We start from the raw sequence: 20,988 nt of genomic DNA, 5'->3' as shown, positions 1-20,988 counted from the left end.
TCGGCAAGGCCATCGGGGAGTCCTCGAGCCAAAGACGGCTGTCAGAGGAGTCCAGTGTCTCCCAGGGACAGGTCTGCCCCAACATCTGTGCTGTTCTCTGGGAGCAGCCGGTGAGAAATGTGGCCTTGGAGGAAACACAGAGATGGATTTCAGAGCAAGCAGCTATGGCCTCCTGTGGCTGGAGGTCTGTGAGGTGCATTCTTTTGGTCATAATAAAGCACCCTGTGTGTTCTGCTGTGCAGTGTTCTAAGAACCCTGGAGATATACCAGCAGACCCAGACCCATGTTATGCTGAGGGAGTCTGGCTGGGCATTGTGGATAGCAGCTGCTCTCGGGCACTCCCTGATGGCAAAGTTGGCAGGATGTTTGTGTTCATATGACACATTGGGATCAAATGCTTCCTGTCTCTTCTATTTTTGGCCTTGCTTTGGTCTTCAGAGAAGGGAAGTGGGGGCTCCAGTTTCCCTGCTGTCATCTTTGTTTGAAGTAAAGCCAAACAAAGGAGGCTCTACCCTGATTACGTCTGTCCTGCCTTTCCTGGATCCCCCCAAGCTTGGGCCCTCCGTGCATATGTCCACACATCCATACATGGGAAGCTGTATGCCTTTGAGTTCTGGGTGGGTCTAGGCTCAGAAAAACCTAGATCTTAGTTTCTGTTCCACCTCATCCTGGCTGCATAACCCTAGGCAAATGACCACCTTGGTGAGCCCTAACATTCTCATCTATAAAAGGAGGGAAACCATACCTACCTCTTAGGTATGGTTAAATAAGGCAGTGGGGTGCCCGAGTGGCTCAGTTAGTTGGGTAAACGTCTGACTCTTGATTTCAGCTCAGGTCATGATCTCACGGTTTGTGAGTTCAAGCCCCACATGGGGCTCCGTGCCGGCAGTGCAGAACCTACTTGGGATTCTCTCTCTCCCTCTCTCTCTGCCCCTCTCCTGATCTCTCTTTCTCTCTCTCTCTCTCTCAAAATAAATAAATAAAAACCTTAAGAAAAGAAATAAGGCAAGGCACATAAAGTCTTTAAGCACAGTGTGGCGCATAGTACATGCTTGATAAATGACACTTACTAGTGGTGTCACTTACTAAACACCTAATGTCAGTATCATTATTATGGCCCTCAATATTATCCTCTGGTGAGAGACACTAAGGTCTCAGAAATACGTCCTTTTCCCAAGAAGCATTCAGATAAGGGCAAGGACTCGTTTGAAAGCAACACGGAGATTAACTGCTAGGCTGTGGGGCTGGCTTGGGGAGTTTGTTACAATCAGGGCTGTCTCTCATTTCATGATTTTTACAGGACTTCCCTCTCATGTCTGTGCATCTGGTTTCCTGAGTTTACGGGCAAGGTCTTAGACCCAACACACCATAATGTGGAGACATGGTGCTCCTGGCCTGTGGAGTATACACACCAGTCACTGAAAGAACCGGAAAGAAGAGTGCTGGTTGGGGGTGATGACGGTCAAAGCAGGAGGAAGAGGTGGGCTGGCAAGGCCAGGTGATGAAGGGCCTTGTAAACTGTATTAAGGAATTGGACTTGATCCTGAGGGCGATGGCGGTGCCCTTGATGGGTTTCAAGTAGGAGAGCCATGTAATCAGATTTGTCTGATGGCTTGAGAACGATTTACCCAGGTTAGCCCCCCTTCCCTGGGGAAAAACCTATGCCCTGGAGAGGAAAATATGAAGAGAAAGGATTGGAATTGCACACGCCCCTTAAAAGCACTGCCCGCTCAAACTTTCCCTGACCTGTCCTCCATCTGAACAAAGGCCCCGCGGCCAGCTGGAGAGGAACCGTGTTGATTACTCACAATTCCCTTCCCGAGAGGACAGGCGCTGATGTGTTTTCTCTTGATAACACTGGCTCCTTTCGAGCAATAGGAATTCCTGTCTGATGGGAGAGCAATTACTGTACCTCCAAAGAGAAAACGCTTTAAACAAATCCAGTTTTAGCCCTCCATGATAACGGAGATGTTTGCTCACTGATCCACCATTAGCCCTGAGTTTAAGGAAGAGTGGGCACTTAGGACTCCCAGAGACCAGAATAATGTCTCTAGATCCGTTTGGTAAAAGATTCCAGTAGCCAAAGGGAAAGGAGAATCTTTCCGCCAGGGAATCTGCTCCCTCCAACACCAGCCTGGGCCTGGAGCTCCTGGCTTTCCTGCCCCCCATGCCCCAGAAGGGGCCGGGGGCCTAGGAAGAACACTGCTAAGATTTGGCCAACTCAGGGCAAGTCCAAGCTGATCCGGTCAAATGAGGTGCCCCTTGGTCTGTTTCCATTAGCAGATCGTGAGGAAATCTGCATGATGATGAACTGTTACCCAACAGACATCAGTAAAAACTGCCTTGTTTCATATCTTAGGAGAATATGAAAACCAAAGACTCCACCCCTCGATGAACGCTCCTACCAGAGACCATTCGTTGTTCTGACAATCTTTCCAGGATCGGCTGGAATATCCCTCACCCCTTGCTTGCTATTGCTATAACATGAGTTAACACTCACATAGCACTAGACAGTGTACCAGACCCTGCCCTAAGTGCCTTACGCACACTCGTGTTCAGTTGGTGTAGGTCTCCCAAGGACCTTATGAAACAGCTACTATTATTATTCCCATTTTTTAAATGACATAACGGGCAAATCCCAAACCCGTGGATATATTATGGTATAGCCAGGGTGGGGATTAAGTTTACAGATGAAATTAAGGTTGCTAATCAACCGACCTTGAGATGGGGAGAGTATGCTGGATGATCCAGCTGGGCCCAATGTGATCGCAAGTGAGAGCCCGGGTCAAGTTTGAAGAGGCAAACTGCTGGCCTTGAAGGTGGAGGAGAGGCCCAGGAGCCAAGGGATTCAGGGGGGCCTCTGGGTCCTCTCCCAGAGCCTCCAGAAGGATTGCAGCCCTCTAACATGTTGGTTTTAGACCCTTGAGACCCATTTCAGGCTTCGGAGCTCCAGAACGGGAAGATAATAAATTGGTAGTGTTTTAAGCCATTAAGTTTGTGGTCATTTGTTACAGCAGAGCCACAGGAAATGAACACACTAGTACTGAGCGTATAGTCGTAAACACAATAAACATGTCTCTGCCCTTTAGAGCTTGCTGGATATTGCCAGTGTTTGCAGACTCCCGGGTTTGGTCAGCAGTTCCTAAAGCACATTAGGCGGTGGGAGCTCTGCCTCTGCTGGAGTCCGGGGCCTGCAGGGGTGCTCAGCGCTCTCCTTGTCCTATTTAACTTACCTCCTTCGGCTTTAATAGAAAATATTAAGTATTTTCTAGTGTTTGGGACTATAGTAAGTGTTTTGCATATATACCTAATTTCATCCTGACCGCAGCACTCTGAGAGATATTTTTATCCCCCTTTACCAGATGAAGAAACTGAGGCTCTGAGAGGAAAAGTGACTTTCCTAAGAGCATGTAACGAGTAAGCAGCGGGTGTGAACGCAAGACACCTGACTGTAAACCCATCTGCTGTCGGCCCCCCAGCTTTTGCTCCATCCTTGAGGCCGGCTGCCCTCCACCTCCCCCACCCTCGTTCACATCTGAAGGCAGTTGCTGGGTCCACTCACAGGTTCCAGTAAGAGGGCGGAGTCCCCCGTTGAGGCGAACGCTGTTCCTACCCATGAGCACAAAAGGGTGTTTTTCAGACAGAGGCCTGGCAGAGGCTGAGATAAGAGTGATTCAGGACAGCTCATGAGGGGCTGTTGCGGATAAAAAAAAAAAACCCTTGGCAGAGTGAGTGGACTAGAGCCGCACCGTGTGGCATCGGAGACCGCGTGCCAAGTGCAGGGTGAGCGAGGGGTTCTGTTTCTCGGGGAGCTCTGGGCCCCGAAACGGCCCCTGAGGAAGCTGACACTCGGGTCCACCCCACTCCGGGCCTCCACGTCTAGCCGGCCTCGTCCCTCCCCGGCCTTGGCCTCTGAGGTGGCCGTGTTTCCACCACGTGAGGGCAACTTGAGCTGGCCCTCGGCAGACTGTTGCTTGGGAGGGGGAGGGTGTGTGTCATTATTGACGGCAACAACAGCAACGAAAATAAGTATAACGGCTACTATTTATTAAGTGCTTAAAAACACTAGAGTAATCTCCTGTAACCCTCCTGACAATCACTTGGGGTAGAGTCTCTTATTATCACCGCTTTACAAATAGGGAAACTGAGGCTCGAGAAGGGGACTTCCCAAGGTCACACAGCCAGTAAACGTAGAGCCTGCTCTCCCTTGTTCCAAAGCATGGGCCATCACAGAAGTCAGGGACCCACTTCCAACTGGGATCACTCATGAGGAGGCTGCCGGTCTCATTACCTACAAAGGAAACGGGGGAGGGGTGGTCTCTGGGTGCTCCCGTTTCTCAGGTGATCCTGGCTCTGATGAGGCTCTCTGCTGTGGAGGGGGGACTGCTCTGGCCAGCAAAGGGTGTGCGTCTGTGGGGTGAGCTGCACTATCGCACTGCCGAGTGGGGAGGAAGTGACTCAATCATCAAAGGCCTGGTCTTCCTCGGGGAACTGTCCCTAATCACAATTATCCCGCTACAATAATACCATTTCAGAGAGACTGTGAGCCGGGGCACTGTGTAGCCATGTAAACTGCTTCCTGTATCTGCCAAACCCAACAGCATCGGGCAATTAATAGAATCCAGCTAGGCCTCCCGCTCTGATAAGGCCAGAGCATTTGCTGCCGCCGGCCGTGTTGTTCTAATGACGAATAGCCCTCGTGCTGCAAAGTCATTCTCTCTCCTCCCTGGCAGCGTGGGGCCACAGCGGCCTGGGGCCCCCACGAGGCCGAGGAGAGCCACGCACATGCTATTTGATTTGGCATTTCATGGAGATAAAAAATGATTTTCATTCTCCTGCGAAACAAAAGTCATGACTGTTCAGGCCACCCCAGGACCCTGGTGGGGGACTGATGATTCAGGATTGAGCGGGACCCCTGCTGGCTAGAGCAAGGACCCACAGACAAGAAAGCACTTCATGAGGTGGCTCAAGAGAAGAAGGAATTAGAAAAAGTTTATACAGTGTAACCTCTAGATCATAATAATCTGCTTCGCAGGGCATAGAGAAGGGCTTTAGAAAATGACCGAGCCCCACACAAATTCTTCATAGATCTTGGGATACAGTTGGGGGGCAACACTTCATAGTTCCAGGGCCTCCCTGAATCTCGGGGTGAAAGTGCTTTGACAGACAATGGTGGCCCACGCTCCAGGCCTGACTTTGCTGCCCAGACCTCCAGGTCCTACAGGGCGGAAGCATGTTGAAACACCAAAATGTAAACTGGTGCAGCCACTGTGGAAAACAGTATCAGAGTTCAAAAATTAAAAAATACAATTCCACTCTGGGTATTTATCCAAAGGAAACAAAAACAGGAAGTTGAAAATATATACGCACCCCCGTGTTCATTGCAGCGTTATTTACAATAGCCAAGATATGAAGGCAACCTAAGTGCCTGTCGATGCATGGGTGGATACGGAAGATGTGATCTGTGTGATATTTATATAGATATCATTTAGATAGATATACATATCTATATAAAATGGAATACTATTCGGCCATAAGAAAGAAGGAAATCTCGCCGTTTGTGACAACATGGGTGGACTTTGAACGCATTATGCTAAATAAAATAAGTCGGACAGAAAGACTACTGTATGATCTCATATGTGTAATCTAAACTCAAACAAACAAACAAAACTCATAGATACAGAAAACACATTGGTGATTTCCAGAGGCAGGGTGTGGGGGGCAAGCTAAAAGGGTGAACGTGGTCAAAAGGTACAAACTTTCAGTTATAAAATAAACAAGTTTTGGAGCTGTAAAATGTATAGCCTGGCGACTATAGCTAATGATACCGTATTGTATATTTAAAAACTGCTAAGAGTAGATCTTAAAAGTTCTCATCACAAGAAAAAAATTTGTGGGACACCTGGCTGGTTCAGTTGGTAGAACATGCAACTCTTGATCTTAGGGAAGTGAGTTCAAGCCCTGTGCTGGGCAAAGAACTTCCTTAATTTAAAAAATGAATAAATAGAAAATAATAACAAGAGAAAAAAATCTGTAATTATATGTGAGGGTACTGTGGTCATTTCACAACATATACAAATATCAAGTTATTATGTTGTATGCCTGGAACAAATACAACATTATTATAGTTTCAAATGTTAACTAATATTCTACTAACTAATATAATATGATCTTAACCAATAGAATGTTAACTAGTATACTGTCAATCACATTTCGATTAAAAGAAAAACTGGTCTTCCCAGTTTCCTATTTTCTTTTTGGTGACCAATACCCTCATTTCTTGTCAGTGGGTAGGGCACACTCATTTTCTTGCAAAGGATCAAGGGTCTTCCTTCTCGGTGGTAAAAGCTGACTAATAAGTTTGACTCGTTTGGAACTCTTAAGCCAAATTCCTGAGAAGTCTCGGCTGGTCGACTTGAAGGTGTGATTCAGACTCTCTTCTCAGGGGAGTGACCGCACAGCTCAGTCACTTTCCTCCTCCAGAGAACAATGCAAATGAAGGCAGAGGGATTTTTGCCTGGGCAAGGCCAGAAAAACCTTTGAGGAGGAGGGAGTGAGGCCAGAGGATGTGGGTGTTTTAAAATTGGCTCTCACTTTGCGGGAAGACTCTCTCCCAAGGTGACTTGTACTCAAATGTAGTAATTTCCCCCCGATTTGGGCATTTTGTGTTGTTAGTTGCTGTTCTGTGTGGAGGCCCATTCTGATGAACTTTCTTGGGAGAAATTTCTTTTCATGGTCTAATAGTTTTTACGCTCTACTGGGGGGGGGGGTGGCGAGGAGACAGAGGTGAGCGGGGTGCTAGAGCAGAGTGGGTAGTCCTTTGGCAGTTTGGATTTGAGTCCCAGCTCTGTACTTCCTAGCTGTGCAACCTTGGGCAAATTATTTAACTTCTCTCAGTGTCCGCCTCCTGATCTCTAACAGGATGATAACTATAGAACTCAATGCCCAAGATTTGTCATGAGGATTAAATGACCGCACCTACAAAGTAGTTAGTTCAGTCCTTGGTGCATGTAAGTGTTCAGCACGCACACATTGAGCTATTAATGACTTTTCATTGTTTGGTCATATTAGATCATCTCTCTCCCTTACTCCCAGCATCCAGATCTTTCTCGCAAACAGCAGGCCTATGAAACATCCCTCATAACAGGCTAGAATGGATTATATGACCATACCCAGGCCAGTCTCAAACACCTCCAGAAACAGAAGACCCACTGGCTGACTAGGTGTCTCATTTCATTTTCAGAAAGTTCTGGTTGAGGTACATTTCTTCCTTTCGTTGAGTCAAAGTTTGTCTCTCTGGGTACATCATTTGGTTCTTGCTGTGCTCTCCAGAACTGTAGGAAATTTAAGTCCGATCTATGTGGAAACGCTTCAAATATTTGAACAGAGTTGGCACACCCTTTCTGAGACATCTCCACCTGGAAAGCTTGAGTTTGAGTCTTTCTTTTTTTTTTTTTTTTAATTTTTTTAATGTTTATTTCTGAGACAGAGAGAGACAGAGCATGAGTGGGGGAGGGACAGAGAGAGAGGGAGACACGGAATCAGAAGCAGGCTCCAGGCTCTGAGCTGTCAGCACAGAGCCCAGCGCGAGGCTCGAACTCACAAACCGTGAGATCACAACCCGAACCAGAGTCGGTCGCTCAACCGACTGAGCCACCAGGCGCCCCTGGAAAGCTCGAGTCTTTCATGAGGCTGGCGACTCTCGTTGGAACCTGTCTCCCACTTATCACTTTCTTTCTAGTGGAAGGGGAGTTCAAAGAAACCAGAAGACTCAAGTTCAGTTAGCTGGAACCACGCAGCAGGTTTCACATCTTTTGTTATGGAGGTGAATCCCCGTGTCTATGGCACCAGAACAGCTGGAGGTGACTGATTAATGGGAGCTGGCTCTAGCTCACCAAGTGCACCGCAATGTCCTGTGGCTGGCAGAGCATTTCCTTCACCAGAAGGACCAGAGGTAGCTTTAGTGGAAAGATGACAGGACCCCTCAGAAGTAGAGCTATGGCTCAGCCTCCCCAAGACCAGGCAGCAGGTTGGGCCAGATAACAGCTAGATAATGGCATCAAGAAGTCACAGGAAGGCCAGCACTAATCTCTCACGCCATGTTGTGTGAGCATCTGGAATCCGGGCAAGGGATGCTCTGGTCTTTGAACCTCCCACTTCTTTTTCTGCATACGGCGGTTAGCTGCTTCAGAAGATAATATTCAGTCTCAACTCTGTCACATGGAGTTCAAAGGGATGGCTAATGTTCACTTTTAATTGCTACCTAATGAAGACTTTAATCCAAATCTCTTGGCCCAGTGACATACTGAACAATCATTAGTATCACACGTATTTAAGCCTCAGGTTACTTTGTCCAGCGTTTGGCACTGTCCTTCACTCTTACGCTAATACCACACTCACAACACTTCTGACACCTGGTATGTGGGTTTATTCCCACACCAACCAATTCGTTCACACCAGCCAGGTGTCCTATAATCCAATTCACTTCTGATGCTATCTCCCTGGAGTTAGCATCCGAAGCCACAGGTTAAGGGCTCAGTCCCACAGGACCGTCCCCATTTCAGACATCAAGTTGCCCGGGTTGCCCCTGGTACCTATGCCCCTGGTACTTATAAAATGGGGTTCCCAGACCCCCTCTTTGGGTTTGATACTTTGCAAGACCAGCTCACAGAGCTCAGGGAAATATATGTTTATGTTTATTCATTTATTATCTAATAAATAATATGATAAAGGATACAGATGAATAGCCCAGTGAAGGACAAGGTCCAGAAGGGTCCCAAGCACAGAGCTTTTGTCATTGTGGAGTTGGGGTGCCACCCTTCCTGTTCACCATCCTAAAAGCTCTTTGAACCCTGTATTTTTGGGGTTTTTATGGAGGCCTCAGCATATTGGCATGATCAATCATTAACTCCATCTCCAGCCTCTCTCCCTCCCTGGAGAATGAGAGACGGGGCTGAAAGCTCTGAGCTTCTAATCATGGCTTGGTCTTTCTGGTGACCAGTCCCCATTCAGGAGCACGTCAAGAGTCACCTTATTGCAGGGCACCTGGGTGGCTCAGTCGTCAAGCATCTGACTATTTCGGCTCAGGTCACGATCTCACAGTTTGTGAGTTCAAGCCCCACATTGCGCTCTGCACTGACAGCGTGGATCCTGCTCAGGATTCTCTCTCTCCCTCTCTCTCTACCCCTACCCCTTTCATGCTCTCTCTCTCTCAAAATAAATTTAAAAAAAAGTCACCTTTTAGAACAAAAGACATTCCTATCACCCCAGAAATTCCTAGGGACTTTGGGGCTCTGTGTCAAGAACTAGGATCAAAAAGCAAATATTAGGGAGTGCCTGAGTGGCTCAGTGGGTTAAGCGTCTGACTCTTGGTTTCGGCTTAGGTCATGATCTCATGGTTCATGAATTTAAGCCCTGCATCAGGCTCCATGCTGGTGGCATAGGCCCTGCTTGGGATTCTCTCTATCTCCCTCTCTCTCTGCCCCTCCCCTGCTTGTACTATCTCTCTCTCAAAATAAACTTAAAAAAATTTTTTTTTAATATTTTAAAAACACAAATATTAGAACAAAAGAAGCTTCTGATACTCTTATCATTTAGGAAACTACAACAGTTTTAGGAGCTTGGTATCAGGAACCAGAGTCAGAGACCAATACATATATTTTCTATTATTTCACATGCATCCTAGGCACTTAGAAAGCATTTATTCATTTGTTCATCCATCCATCCATCCATCCGTTCAACAACTTGTTTCTGAGTTCCAATCATGTGCCAGGGCACTGGGGTGCACATGGGGCTATAATGGTGAGCAAGACCAGACAGATTCCTCCCTGACAGAGCTTAAGATCCAAGTGGCAGAGAGAGAGATTAATTAAATGATCATTAACATGTGCACAGAACAACAAACCACTTGAAGTATTATAATGAAAAGCAATGTTCTGAAGAAGCTATTCATGAAGGATCTAATCTGGGTCTGCAGGAATCAGAGAAGGCCTGAGAAAGTCCCGAAGGAGAGACTGTATATCTGGTTTACTCTCCACCCTCCATACTTCCCAGGGGCCTAGCATAGTCCTCAACATATAGTAGGTGCTTAATAAATGTTTGTGGATGCAGGGATGCATATATGAACTAACCATGTTGTTCTCGATTAAAGTGATAGACTGAATGGAGTTTTATATCTGGGTAGTTCACTAGAGATTATGTAATGCTTTCACATGCGTAACTTTGTGTCTCCGAATACCCTTGAGTAGTGGGAAAGATGGGTATTATTCTTCGTGTTTGACGGGTAAGAACGGACAAAACTCAGTTGATGTCACAGGGAGGAAGTACAGTGGGTAAAAACGTATTCTTGAGTCCTGCTGTCCTGGGATAAACCCCACCTCTTATCAGTGGCAAGAGGACTGTGAGCAAACACAGGGTACAACACCTTTGCCATATTTTCCCCTAGGCCTGACACTCCCCTGAATTAAAGGTCACACTGGAGGGCTCCAAAGCGATGACTGTTTGGGGCTTTCTTTGAGGCTTGTGAGAACAGGGGCTTGTGGCCCACATGGAGACATTCTGAATCAGTGCCGGCTTCCCGAGAAGATGTTACGTTTTCACCCTTGGCAAAAATCTCTCTAAACAATCCAACAAGTCGATATGAAAGTCACTGGGGGGCTCCTGGGTGACTCTGTCAGTTAAGCGTCCATCTTCGGCTCAGGTCATGATCTCACGGTTCGTGGGTTTGACACAGAGCCTGCATCGGGCTCTGTGCTGACAGCTCAGAGCCTGGAGCCTGCTTCAGATTCTGTGTCTTCCTCTCTCTCTGCCCCTCCCCTCACTGTGCTCTGTCTGTCTCTCAAAAATAAATAGACATTAAAAAAAAAAGGCACTACACTGGTATAAATATGCTCTCCTATCTTAGTAAGAGGAACCACCTTCTAGAAATTTGTGTTTTAATAAAATTAATAGCTACCGCTACCAGTTATTGAACTCTCAGTATGTGCCAGTCAATGCACTAAGTAGTTTACTTATAATTATCCTCACAAGTCTCTGTGATTGATAGTAATACTACCTTATCCCCACTGTGATGGTTAAATTATGTGTCAGCTTTACTGGGCCATAGGATGCCCAGACATTTGGTCAAAAATTATTCTGGGTCTATCTGTGAGGGTGTTTTGGATGAGATTAATATTTGAATTGGTAGACTGAGTAAAAGCATATTGTGCTCCTGAATGTGGGTGGGCCTCACCTAATCAGTCAAAGGCCTGACTAGAACAAAAAGATTGACTTTGCCACTAGCAGCTAAGAGCTCCTCGTGCCTGATTTCCTTCAAGCTGGGAGACTGATATTTTTCCAGCCTTTGGGCTGGAACTACGCCATAAGCTCTCTCGGGTCTCCAGCTTGCTGAATGCATGTCTTGGGATTTGTCAGCCTCCATAATCACACAAGCCAATTCCTTATAATAAATCTCCTTTATCTATACGTATCTATCACCTATCTATCTATCTATATACAGGAGGCCACATATACAAACATACATACATTTATACGTACACACACATACATACAGACATATATTTATTCTATTGATTCGATTTCTCTGGAGAACTCTCATACATCCCCTTGTGGGTAAGGAAAATGACACCCTAACCCTTCCCTTTACTATTTCCCAAACTCAGCCCATCAAATCCCCACCCCCCAACCTCACACCCCTGGGACCTGAAACCAAACATCCTTGTGTCTTTCCTGGATCTCCTTTATCTCCTGGATCTGAAGAGTCCCTGTCTTTGAACGCTTTCTGGATCCCCCTCCTCTCCTCACGCCTGCTGCTGATACCCAGCTGCCAGATCCTCAACTTCTTCCATCTGGGGGAGGAGGGGTGATAGGGCCTGAGAGTTTTCCAAGGCTGCCGACTCTCCTGACAGCATATAGTCAAAGATCTTCCCCAAAACTCAGCTCTTCTCCCTGCCCAGGCCCTTTTAGTCATCAGTGGCTTTAGGCATGAGGCCCAGGGCCTGTAAGCTTTTTAAGAGGGGGATGAGTGTCCCAGGTTAGAATGTATAACAAAATATGAAAAAAAAGAATTGCACTTAATAAGTGCTCATCAAGTCAATTTGTTAAATGTTGGTATCTGTAACAATTTCATCTCAATTGAAAATAACTCTTAAGTTAGTTTTTTATAACTTAGCACACATTTCTGAATTTGCATAGTGATTATTATCACAGCCAGTTGTAAAAGAAAGGTGTTAAAAGAGAAACGGAGGCATATTACAAATTTTTAGCTTGTTTGAGCAAAAATTGATTCACAGCAGGCAGCCCCCAAAGTGCTTGGGAGTGGTCTTCCAACAGGAGCTTGGGATAAGACTTTCACAGGGCAGGTGGGAGGCAAAGCAAGGAAATTATTTGACTGACCATAGCTTAAGTGGGTGCCTTATTGGGAAAGGCTAGTTGGCTGCTTTGATTGGTTGTCCTTGGATTTCGCCTTTGTAATGTTGAGGCATTTACAGGCTTAGGTTCTGGTTTGCTTACATGAGTGGCTAAAGCATGAGAACAAGTCGGTCTAATAGCCTCCTTGTTTAGTTTAACAACTGTACTTGTAACCAAATAATTTCAGAAGTGACAATTATCAAAACCTTGTCTGCTTCTTCTATCACAAAAGTATATATGTTTAGTGTAGGATGGATATGCCTGGATCCTACAAAGCTCTTAAAATGCTCCTCTTTATCTCAAGACTTCCCTGCTTCGATTCCTACAGTCATTATCCCTCCCCACACTGGGCCCCCTGCTCATTTGTACTCACCTCTTGTATTCAGTGCTCTCTATAACCCAGTCCATCTTGAACCCGAACCTTATTTCTTTCACTCATTCATTCATCCATCTACTTGTTTATTCAGTAAATTCAGCTGAGTCATGTTTATTCAATTGAATCGATTATTATCATTGCTATTTTTTTAAGTTTATTTATTTATGTTGAGAGAGAGAGAATGAGTGTACATGAGCAGTGGAGAGGGAGAGAGAGAGAGGGAGAGGGAGAATCTCAAGCAGGCTCCGTGCTGTCACCACACAGCCTGACTCGGGCTCGAACCCATGAACTATGAGATCATGACCTGAGCCAAAACCAAGAGCTGGACGCCCAACTAACTGAGCCACCCAGGCACCCCTCTCATTGATATTTTAAGTTAAGCATGGTTCTAAGGGGGATACAGCATTAAGCAAAACAAACAAGGCTGCTCTCCAGAAACTTACACTAGACTAGCAGAGGTAAGGAGTGGTTGGTGGATTGGAGATAGCCAGTAAGCAAATAAACAAATAGATACAATAAACCATCAGCTCTATTTAAAGAAAAATAAGTGAAGGTAAAGCACTTGAGGGCAGGTGCTCTGTTTAGATGGGGTGGCTAGAGAAGTCCTTTCAAGAAGCCACATTAGAGCAGAAAAATGAATTAAGTCGGGTAGCCAGCCAGGCAAAGGTCTGATAGGAGAGTGTTCCAGGTAGAGGAACAGCTAGTACAAAGGCCCTGAGGTAGGTACTGGCTTGGTGGGTTGGAGGACAGGCAAGAAGGTCAGTGCAGCTGTAACAAAGTGAACAAGGGGAGAGTTAAGGTTAAAGAGATGGGCTGAGTGGGCAGGATGTGAAAGACTGGGTCAAGACAACTCCTTGACTTCCTTCCTTCAGATGCTTAATTTGCAAACACTGCCTTGTGTAGGAGGCTTAATGGCTGACTGGTTCATTGAGCAGCAACAGCAGTTTGCAGAACACCAGGGGGCATCACAGATCTGCCAACACCTCCCTTGGACGGACAGCTCTGTGGGCGAGGACAGACAGGCACCAATTGCCCCACAACCAGCCACTGCCTGCCGATTCCAGCAAAGGCCTCCTTGCCCCCCCTTGGCTTTGCTGCCTTAAGACTCCCACTTGCCACCCACCAGTTTCTTCGGGAATGTCCCTTGCTCCATCCTGGTCAGACCGCACAACTGTGAGCTTGATGTATTTTACCTGGACTAGTAGCGCAGTGGAAGACCAAACTTGTTGTCTGCCTTCTTGGTAATATGCTCAGCATTTGTGATTTTTAAATCATGGAGGTGGCAGGAGTTAACCGAATGCACTACGTTTCAGAATCCTCCTCGTTTAGAAGTCTGTGGTGAATTATAAATATTTCTCCCACGAATGGAACTTGTTTGGCTTTTGCTGAAAAGTGTTGGGTGTTTGGGGCACTGTGGTTAAACTTTGCCAATAAATTTCTCTTGAGCCTCTCTTGAAGTCAGGAACTATTGAAGGCACTGGGGGAGCTGTAAACAACACACACCAAATCCTTTTGGAAGGAATTTTATGGGGGAGGGGGAGAGGGTTAGAGGAGACAACAAACAGCCAACAAACAAGTAAATGATAAATGATCAAGGTACATTCAGATAGTGATAAACAACACAAGGGCAACCAAACAGATGAGAGAAAGTGGCTGGAGATTGGGGGGTAGGGTGGGGTGGACGCACCTTGGACTGGGTGACCTAGGGTGGCCTCTGAGAAGATGGCTGTGAGATGAGACCTGAATGAAAACAGGGAGCTGCCCATGAGTTCCAGGCAGACATAACCCAAAGTGCAAAGGCACTGAGGTAGGAATGGCTTAGCCTTTGGTGGAACAAAGGAGAGTGGATGCCTTGGGCTAGGCTATATAAAGTCCACTGGGCCTTGGTGAGAGGCTTGGATTTTCAGCGCAAAGGGGAAGCACTGGGGAGTTTTAAGCAAGGGAATGATTTGCTTAGTGTGTTAAACTGTGGCTGTCAAGTGAAAGGGCCATCAACACTCGGCCCTTATGTTTGTGCAGTCGTTTCCCATTTACAAAGGCCTTCCTGGTTGGCAATCTCGTTACCGTCACAAAACCGAATGAGACTAACAGAACGCATCTTGTTTCATGGATGAAAAACTGAGGCTCAGTTTTGAGTCGGTGACTAAGGCCAGGTAAAATAACCAGCAGGCAACAAGACTCAATTGAAGGCAACTCCTGCTTCTTAAGAGACACTCCCTGAATCTGGGTTGAAAGGAAATTGACCAGAACTCCAGTTCTATCCATGTGCTTCCTTCCTGGGGCCAGCAAACAGCACAATTACACTTGCTTTGTTCCCTTAGGGAGTGGCTTCCCTCACCTGGGATTCCACCCAACTTCTTTTTCCTTCCACCTACACTCAACCCCTTCTGAACAGGTCCAGCCAGAGGAGCATATTCTCCCCTTCTAACTGCCCACCAGAATGTAGAGGAGAGTGGGAGAGTGCTCACTTACAGGTACATCAGTATGTCCTTGTACTTTATCTCACCACCATACTCTGCAGACACCTGTCACCCCCAAATTCTGTTAGTACCCATCTAATTCCTGTGATAGGTAGAGCTAAGCCTGGAGTAAGTGCTCAATATAAAACAGAATTCTCTCGGGGCACCTGGGTGGCTCAGTTGGCTAAGCGTCCAACTTTGGCTCAGGTCGTGATTTCATGGTCTATGAGTTCGAGCCCCGTGTCGACAGCTCAGAGCCTGAAGCCTGCTTCAGATTCTGTGTTTCCTTCTCTCTCTGCCCCTCCCCCACTTGCACTCTGTCTCCCTCTCTTTCTCAAAAGTGAATAAACATTAAAAAAAAAAAAACACCAGAATTTTCTCAATCAAATTAGAGTTATTATATCCCAAGTGCTTCCTATCTGCCAGGCACTGAGTTATTGGTGTTTTCCAAAAATCACTTAATTCTAATAGCAATCATCTTTGAAAAAGGTACTGTTATTATCATTTTATACATGAAGAAATTGAGGCTCAGAGATGTCTATAAGGAGCAAAATAAATGACTCCAACACCTATGCTCTTTAATCTCTACCATACTTCCTTCTGACTGGAGATAGAGTATCTCTGCTTTTCCAGCCTTGATATTTGACCCTCGGGTGTTAAAAGTAAGAGTCTGAAAACAATTCAAAATGTCTTCTGCTGCAAACGCATGGAAGAGGCTTGCAAAACTCCCTGAGATGAAATCATCAGTCCATTGGTCCATCCATCCATCCATCCATCCATTGGTCATAGCAACCATCCTTCCCTCTGGTTTAAGCCAAGTGTTTAAGGAAAGGATGGGTACATCCTACAGACGGGTAGGTGGGGTGGGAGGAAGAATGTGTGCATGAGTTCTGGCTTGCTTAACTCTGCCCTGCTGTTCCCTGAATTAACTCCTTTGCACCTCTGGGCGAGACAGAAGAGTTTCGGGTAGGCTATTAACAACAGGGTCATCAGTGCACCTCTTCACCCATCGCTGGTGCTGAAAAGCAGCTGTGAACCTGTTCGGGCTGGGCTTCTGCCCTCAGGAGGCAAAGTATATTTCAGAACCTTGCCTTCTGTTGCTCCTCTGGACCAGGCATGCCCAGTAAAGCAGAAATGACCACAAGTGCAGTGCAGTGGTGTGGACATCAAAGGACCACATGGGGGTTTTCATTCTGCAATACACCTCCTTTCTCTTCTCCAGCGCAAAGCCTCTAGTATGGAAGAGGTCTTTAGTGAGACAAAAAGGTTGAGACTTTGAGCTAATAACTTATCAAAACGAGACAATGATCACAGCGGCCGGCAGCCTTAGTAAGAGACAGGTTTGTTAGTCCTGTGGATGCCCCACCCTAAACTTACACAGGCAAAACAGAACCACAAACGAAAATACCCAGAAGGACCAACCTGGTCATACAAATGAGCAAAATCAGAGAGAGCAATATGAACACGGCAAGGCCTGGGGGGTGCTAAGGGAGCTGAATACAGCACACGGACCTGCCTAAAAGGGCAGACGTGACCCAGCTCGGAGCTGTTGCTGCCATGTGGGAACACAGGCTCTGTGCTGAGAAATCATTCCACTTTCTGCTTTTTATGCCAAATCTTATTTCTAAGCATTACCTACTACGTCAACTTTTTAAAAACAGAGTGGGTCAATAAAACATGCCTTGTTGAGGGGAAATACTTCCCCTCTTGATGATTCTTCACGAGAAGAGACGTCTTTGGGAATAATACCTGGCCTCTCCCACTCTTCACTCATTGCCTACCCCCCACTCCCTCACCCCCACCCCCCACCCCGGAGGTAAGTTACCTGATGGCTTTAGAGGAAGATGCTGGGTGTCCATAACCCAGCACCTTCCTCTCCCGTTCTTTTGGGAGCTACTAACCCACAGCGTTCCTCCCTGATGAAGGGCAGCCTGCCTGGGTCTAGCATGGCTGAGTCTTCAACTCCGGGCCTGCTATCGCTGTAAACCATCTTCTCCAACATCCACTTTCTCAGTAAGGTGGTACATTACCTCCACCAGCTTCTCTTCAGTCTTAACTTCTCAGTTGGTTCACCAGCTTAGGCAGAGAAGAGAAACCCTATTTATTGGGTCAACTCTAAGAGTCAGCTCTGGTCCCAGGTTATAGGTTTGCTCTCTCTAACTACCAACCAAATTTCTGGATGCAGGATTAGGGCCTGCCATACCCCATGGTGGCCAGGGCAGGATCGATGGCTTAGAAAGTTGAGAGTCTTCTGGTGATCCTCCAGGATGGCACTGGGAGAAATGGGGCAGAGAAGATGGATGGGACAGATTGTGTGAAGAGAAAAGGGAGGGGAGATCCAGAAAGAGGGCCGCCCAGATACGCGGCAGGGGAGAACAGTAGACTATAAGGTGACTCGGCAGGAAAACACAAGAATGTTTTACACCATCTTCCAATCATCGTTTGTGTTCAGGATCACTTAATAGTAAGGTTATTTGCTTCCAGGTAACGGTCTGTGCTTATGCACACTTCCAAGGGGGTAACATGGAAATAATATCTCCCATTCCTCTTTCATAAGCTTGAAAGGATCAAATGGGTCATCTTTGGAGAATCTGAACATAAGACTTTGTTATCTGTATCATAAACAATATAATTCAAGATGCCAAGAAGAGTCAAACTTATCTATTCTGAAACTCACTTTCCAAAACCCCAGAGAACTAACATCAGATGCTCTTTTCTTGAGTGTGATTTAACAGCCATTGTGACCAAGAGAAACTAATACCTAGAAAAAAATGTTAAATAGCCAAGTAAACCAGTTTGGGGTTCATTCATTGAAAGCTTAATGAGCATTTACTATATGCCGGTCACTGGTCTGAGAACTCGGTGTGCAAAATTGAATATGTACTCGGGGAGCCTCTGGGTGGCTCAGTTAAGCGTCCAACTTCAGCTCAAGTCATGATCTCATGGTCTGTGAGTTTGAGCCCCACGTTGGGCTCTGTGCTGACAGCTTAGAACCTGGAGCTTGCTTCAGGTTCTGTGTCTCCCTCTCTCTCTGCCCCTCCCCCACTCACACTCTATCTCTCTCTGTCTCTCAAAAATAAATAAATGTTAAAGTTTTTTTTTTTTTTTTTTAGTTGAATATGTACCCTGACAAAGAGAGTTTATAGTGGTGGCAATTTCCGGCAATTCAATGTGCTGTGTTTTTGTTTTGTCTTATTTTAACTGAAAGTACATTTTAAAAGAATGTTTGGGAATTACAGCTCCACAATAAAATATGTTTTGTTTCACTTCCTTTAGCTGTTACTTTATGACAGCACTGACCTTCTGACCAGAAGCAAAATTCTGGCCTTTCTAAATATCCCATATTGGCTGGGCTTAATGGGTTTTCAAAATAAATGGATTGGATTTCTCAACCTGTCAAAATACAGAGCACGAGGGCTCTTTTGAACTTGAGAGGCCTGCTCTGAGCAGAGATTCAGAGTCCACTGTCTGAGCGGAGGGCCGAGAGCTAGTTTATCAGCAACCTGTTATTTCTGATGGAAGCAGAGGTGACCAGGACAAAGAAATGAGCTCCGGGAGGTGAGACTAACTTAAACATGATGTCACCTGGGGCAATCAAGGCATCTGCTGCTGTCTAACACTCTCTCAGAAGGGAACTCGAGAGGATTTTAACCCAGGCCTAAACCTAAGCCCCTCCTGACAGATCCTGCAGGACCATGCCTGGGAGGGGTCCGGGGTGAAGCGGGCAGCACCAGGCAGATGCTCACAGGCATATATGGCGGATGAAAAAGTGCAGGGTTAGCGATGAAATGATGGGCTGCGTTATCATTGATAACAGCTCGGACGTTAGACCAGCTCGGATTTGTACCCCAGATCTAATAGTTTCTGGCTGTGGACTTGAACAAGGCCTCAGCTTCCCAATCTGTGAAATGGGGCTAATGACAGTACCAACTTCACAGAACTGTCGAGACAGTCAAATAAAACAATCAGTAGAATAATTCCTCCAGTAAGTGAAAGCCCAAACTAGCGGCTCCTGACAATCAGTCTGCTTCCTTCGTGGTTGTATCCAGGATCTCTCTGAGGTCAAGAGAGGCTCCTTGTATATTAAGAAATGCCAGAACTGGGTCAAATGGAAATTGTGATGTTTTAATGGTTGACTTCTGCCAGTACATTTTTGTGACTTTATGCCAAATCTCATTTAGAGGTGATGTATAAAGTGGAATTTGAGGCCTTTTGTGACTGCAAGGCCACTGCAAAATGACCCCCTCCCACTGCAAAATGACCCTACACCCAAGGCCCTGTTCTCTCTCTGTATATGAAAGGGTTGTGGTAGTGTTTAAAGCTTGGATCTTCATATCGTCCCCCTATTGCCTTACGCTGTGTAACTTTTAAGTACCTGATCCCAAAGGGAAAAGAGGAAGAGAAGATCCCTGAGGCCAATTTACAATGTGAAGGGACAGCCACGCCCTCCTCCAAAGTTTCCGCTGCAGGAAGTATTTTTATTTCATAATTAACAAAGGCAAAGAGAAACCTTTCCAGAGTATGTTTTTCCCTCAAAGCCACAGGACTGAAACCTCCCTGCCACCCAGGCATTGCTCCGAATGAATGATAGGAGCCATTTATTCTGTGAGCACACACTGCCCTTGCTGGAACAGACTCCATAGAGCTCTTCGGTGCCTTTCTCTGAGGGTGGCAGGGGGTGGGGTGGGGGGTTCTTGTCAAGGTTGGCCAAGAGCACCTTATATGACTCAGCACAGACCCAGAGTCTTCATAAAGGTGGGTCAGGGTGGTGGGCAAGAACAAGAAAGAACGGGAGAGAGAGAGGAGGCAGAATTACTAATTCCACCTGGCCACAACCAACAGCTCACCCAAGACCCTTGCAGAGTGGGATCGTGGGGCATGTATCAGAAGAGGGCATGGGGAGAATCCAGCAAGCGCTATGCTGTGTAGGAGTACAGGAACCCACCGGGATAATCCCACATTTCCATTTTGCTGGCTCCAGATCCTAAGCAGATCATTAAATGGACATCAAGAGCTATCCCTGGTGTTGGGAATTACAAGACAGAAGAGTTTCTCAGCCAGGATGTGAAATTGTGGAACAAATGCCCACAGACAAAGAGAAGCGCATATCAGCACCAGGCCAGGAAACAATCTGGGAGCTACAATGGCATAAACCAGAGGAGGTTGATGTCGCCAGTTTATCTGCTTCTGTCTAACAGTTCCTACGAATTGTGAGCCAGGGAGCAATGTTGGTAGACTACTGAACCAGAAAGGGATAGTCCTTGGCGTGTCTAAGTTTTTCTTCTTTTTCTTCCTTATTATCACCGTCACCTTGACCTTCACCACCAACATTGTTAACACTATAACTAACCATTTTTATCATCATTCCTTCCCCATGCACAGTCTCTCACAATGTACAGAGAATTTCTGCATCCTCTATGATATTGTGATCGTACAGTAACTCTCTGAAGCAGACAAGGCAACTATCAGCATCCCCGTTTTCCCAATGTGTACACCAAGGCTTGGAGAAGGTAAATCGCTGGCCCTAAGTCATACTCAAGTTCAGGTCTCTTGTAACTACTATTCATTTACAACACTATAACTTCACTCTGAGAATGGTACTAAAATAGTTAACAATTGATAATGCTTGAGTACTGACTAGTCAGGACAGAGACTCGTCATACACAATGGATGGATCTTGGAGACATTCCGGCCACTACTCTAAATACCACACCATTGTATCTTTTGGTCCAGCCTTCTCTGCCA

Source organism: Panthera uncia, chromosome D1 (genome assembly GCF_023721935.1).
Source record: "Panthera uncia isolate 11264 chromosome D1, Puncia_PCG_1.0, whole genome shotgun sequence".
Classification (NCBI taxonomy): domain Eukaryota; kingdom Metazoa; phylum Chordata; class Mammalia; order Carnivora; family Felidae; genus Panthera; species Panthera uncia.
Note: the sequence above shows the minus strand (reverse complement) of the source record.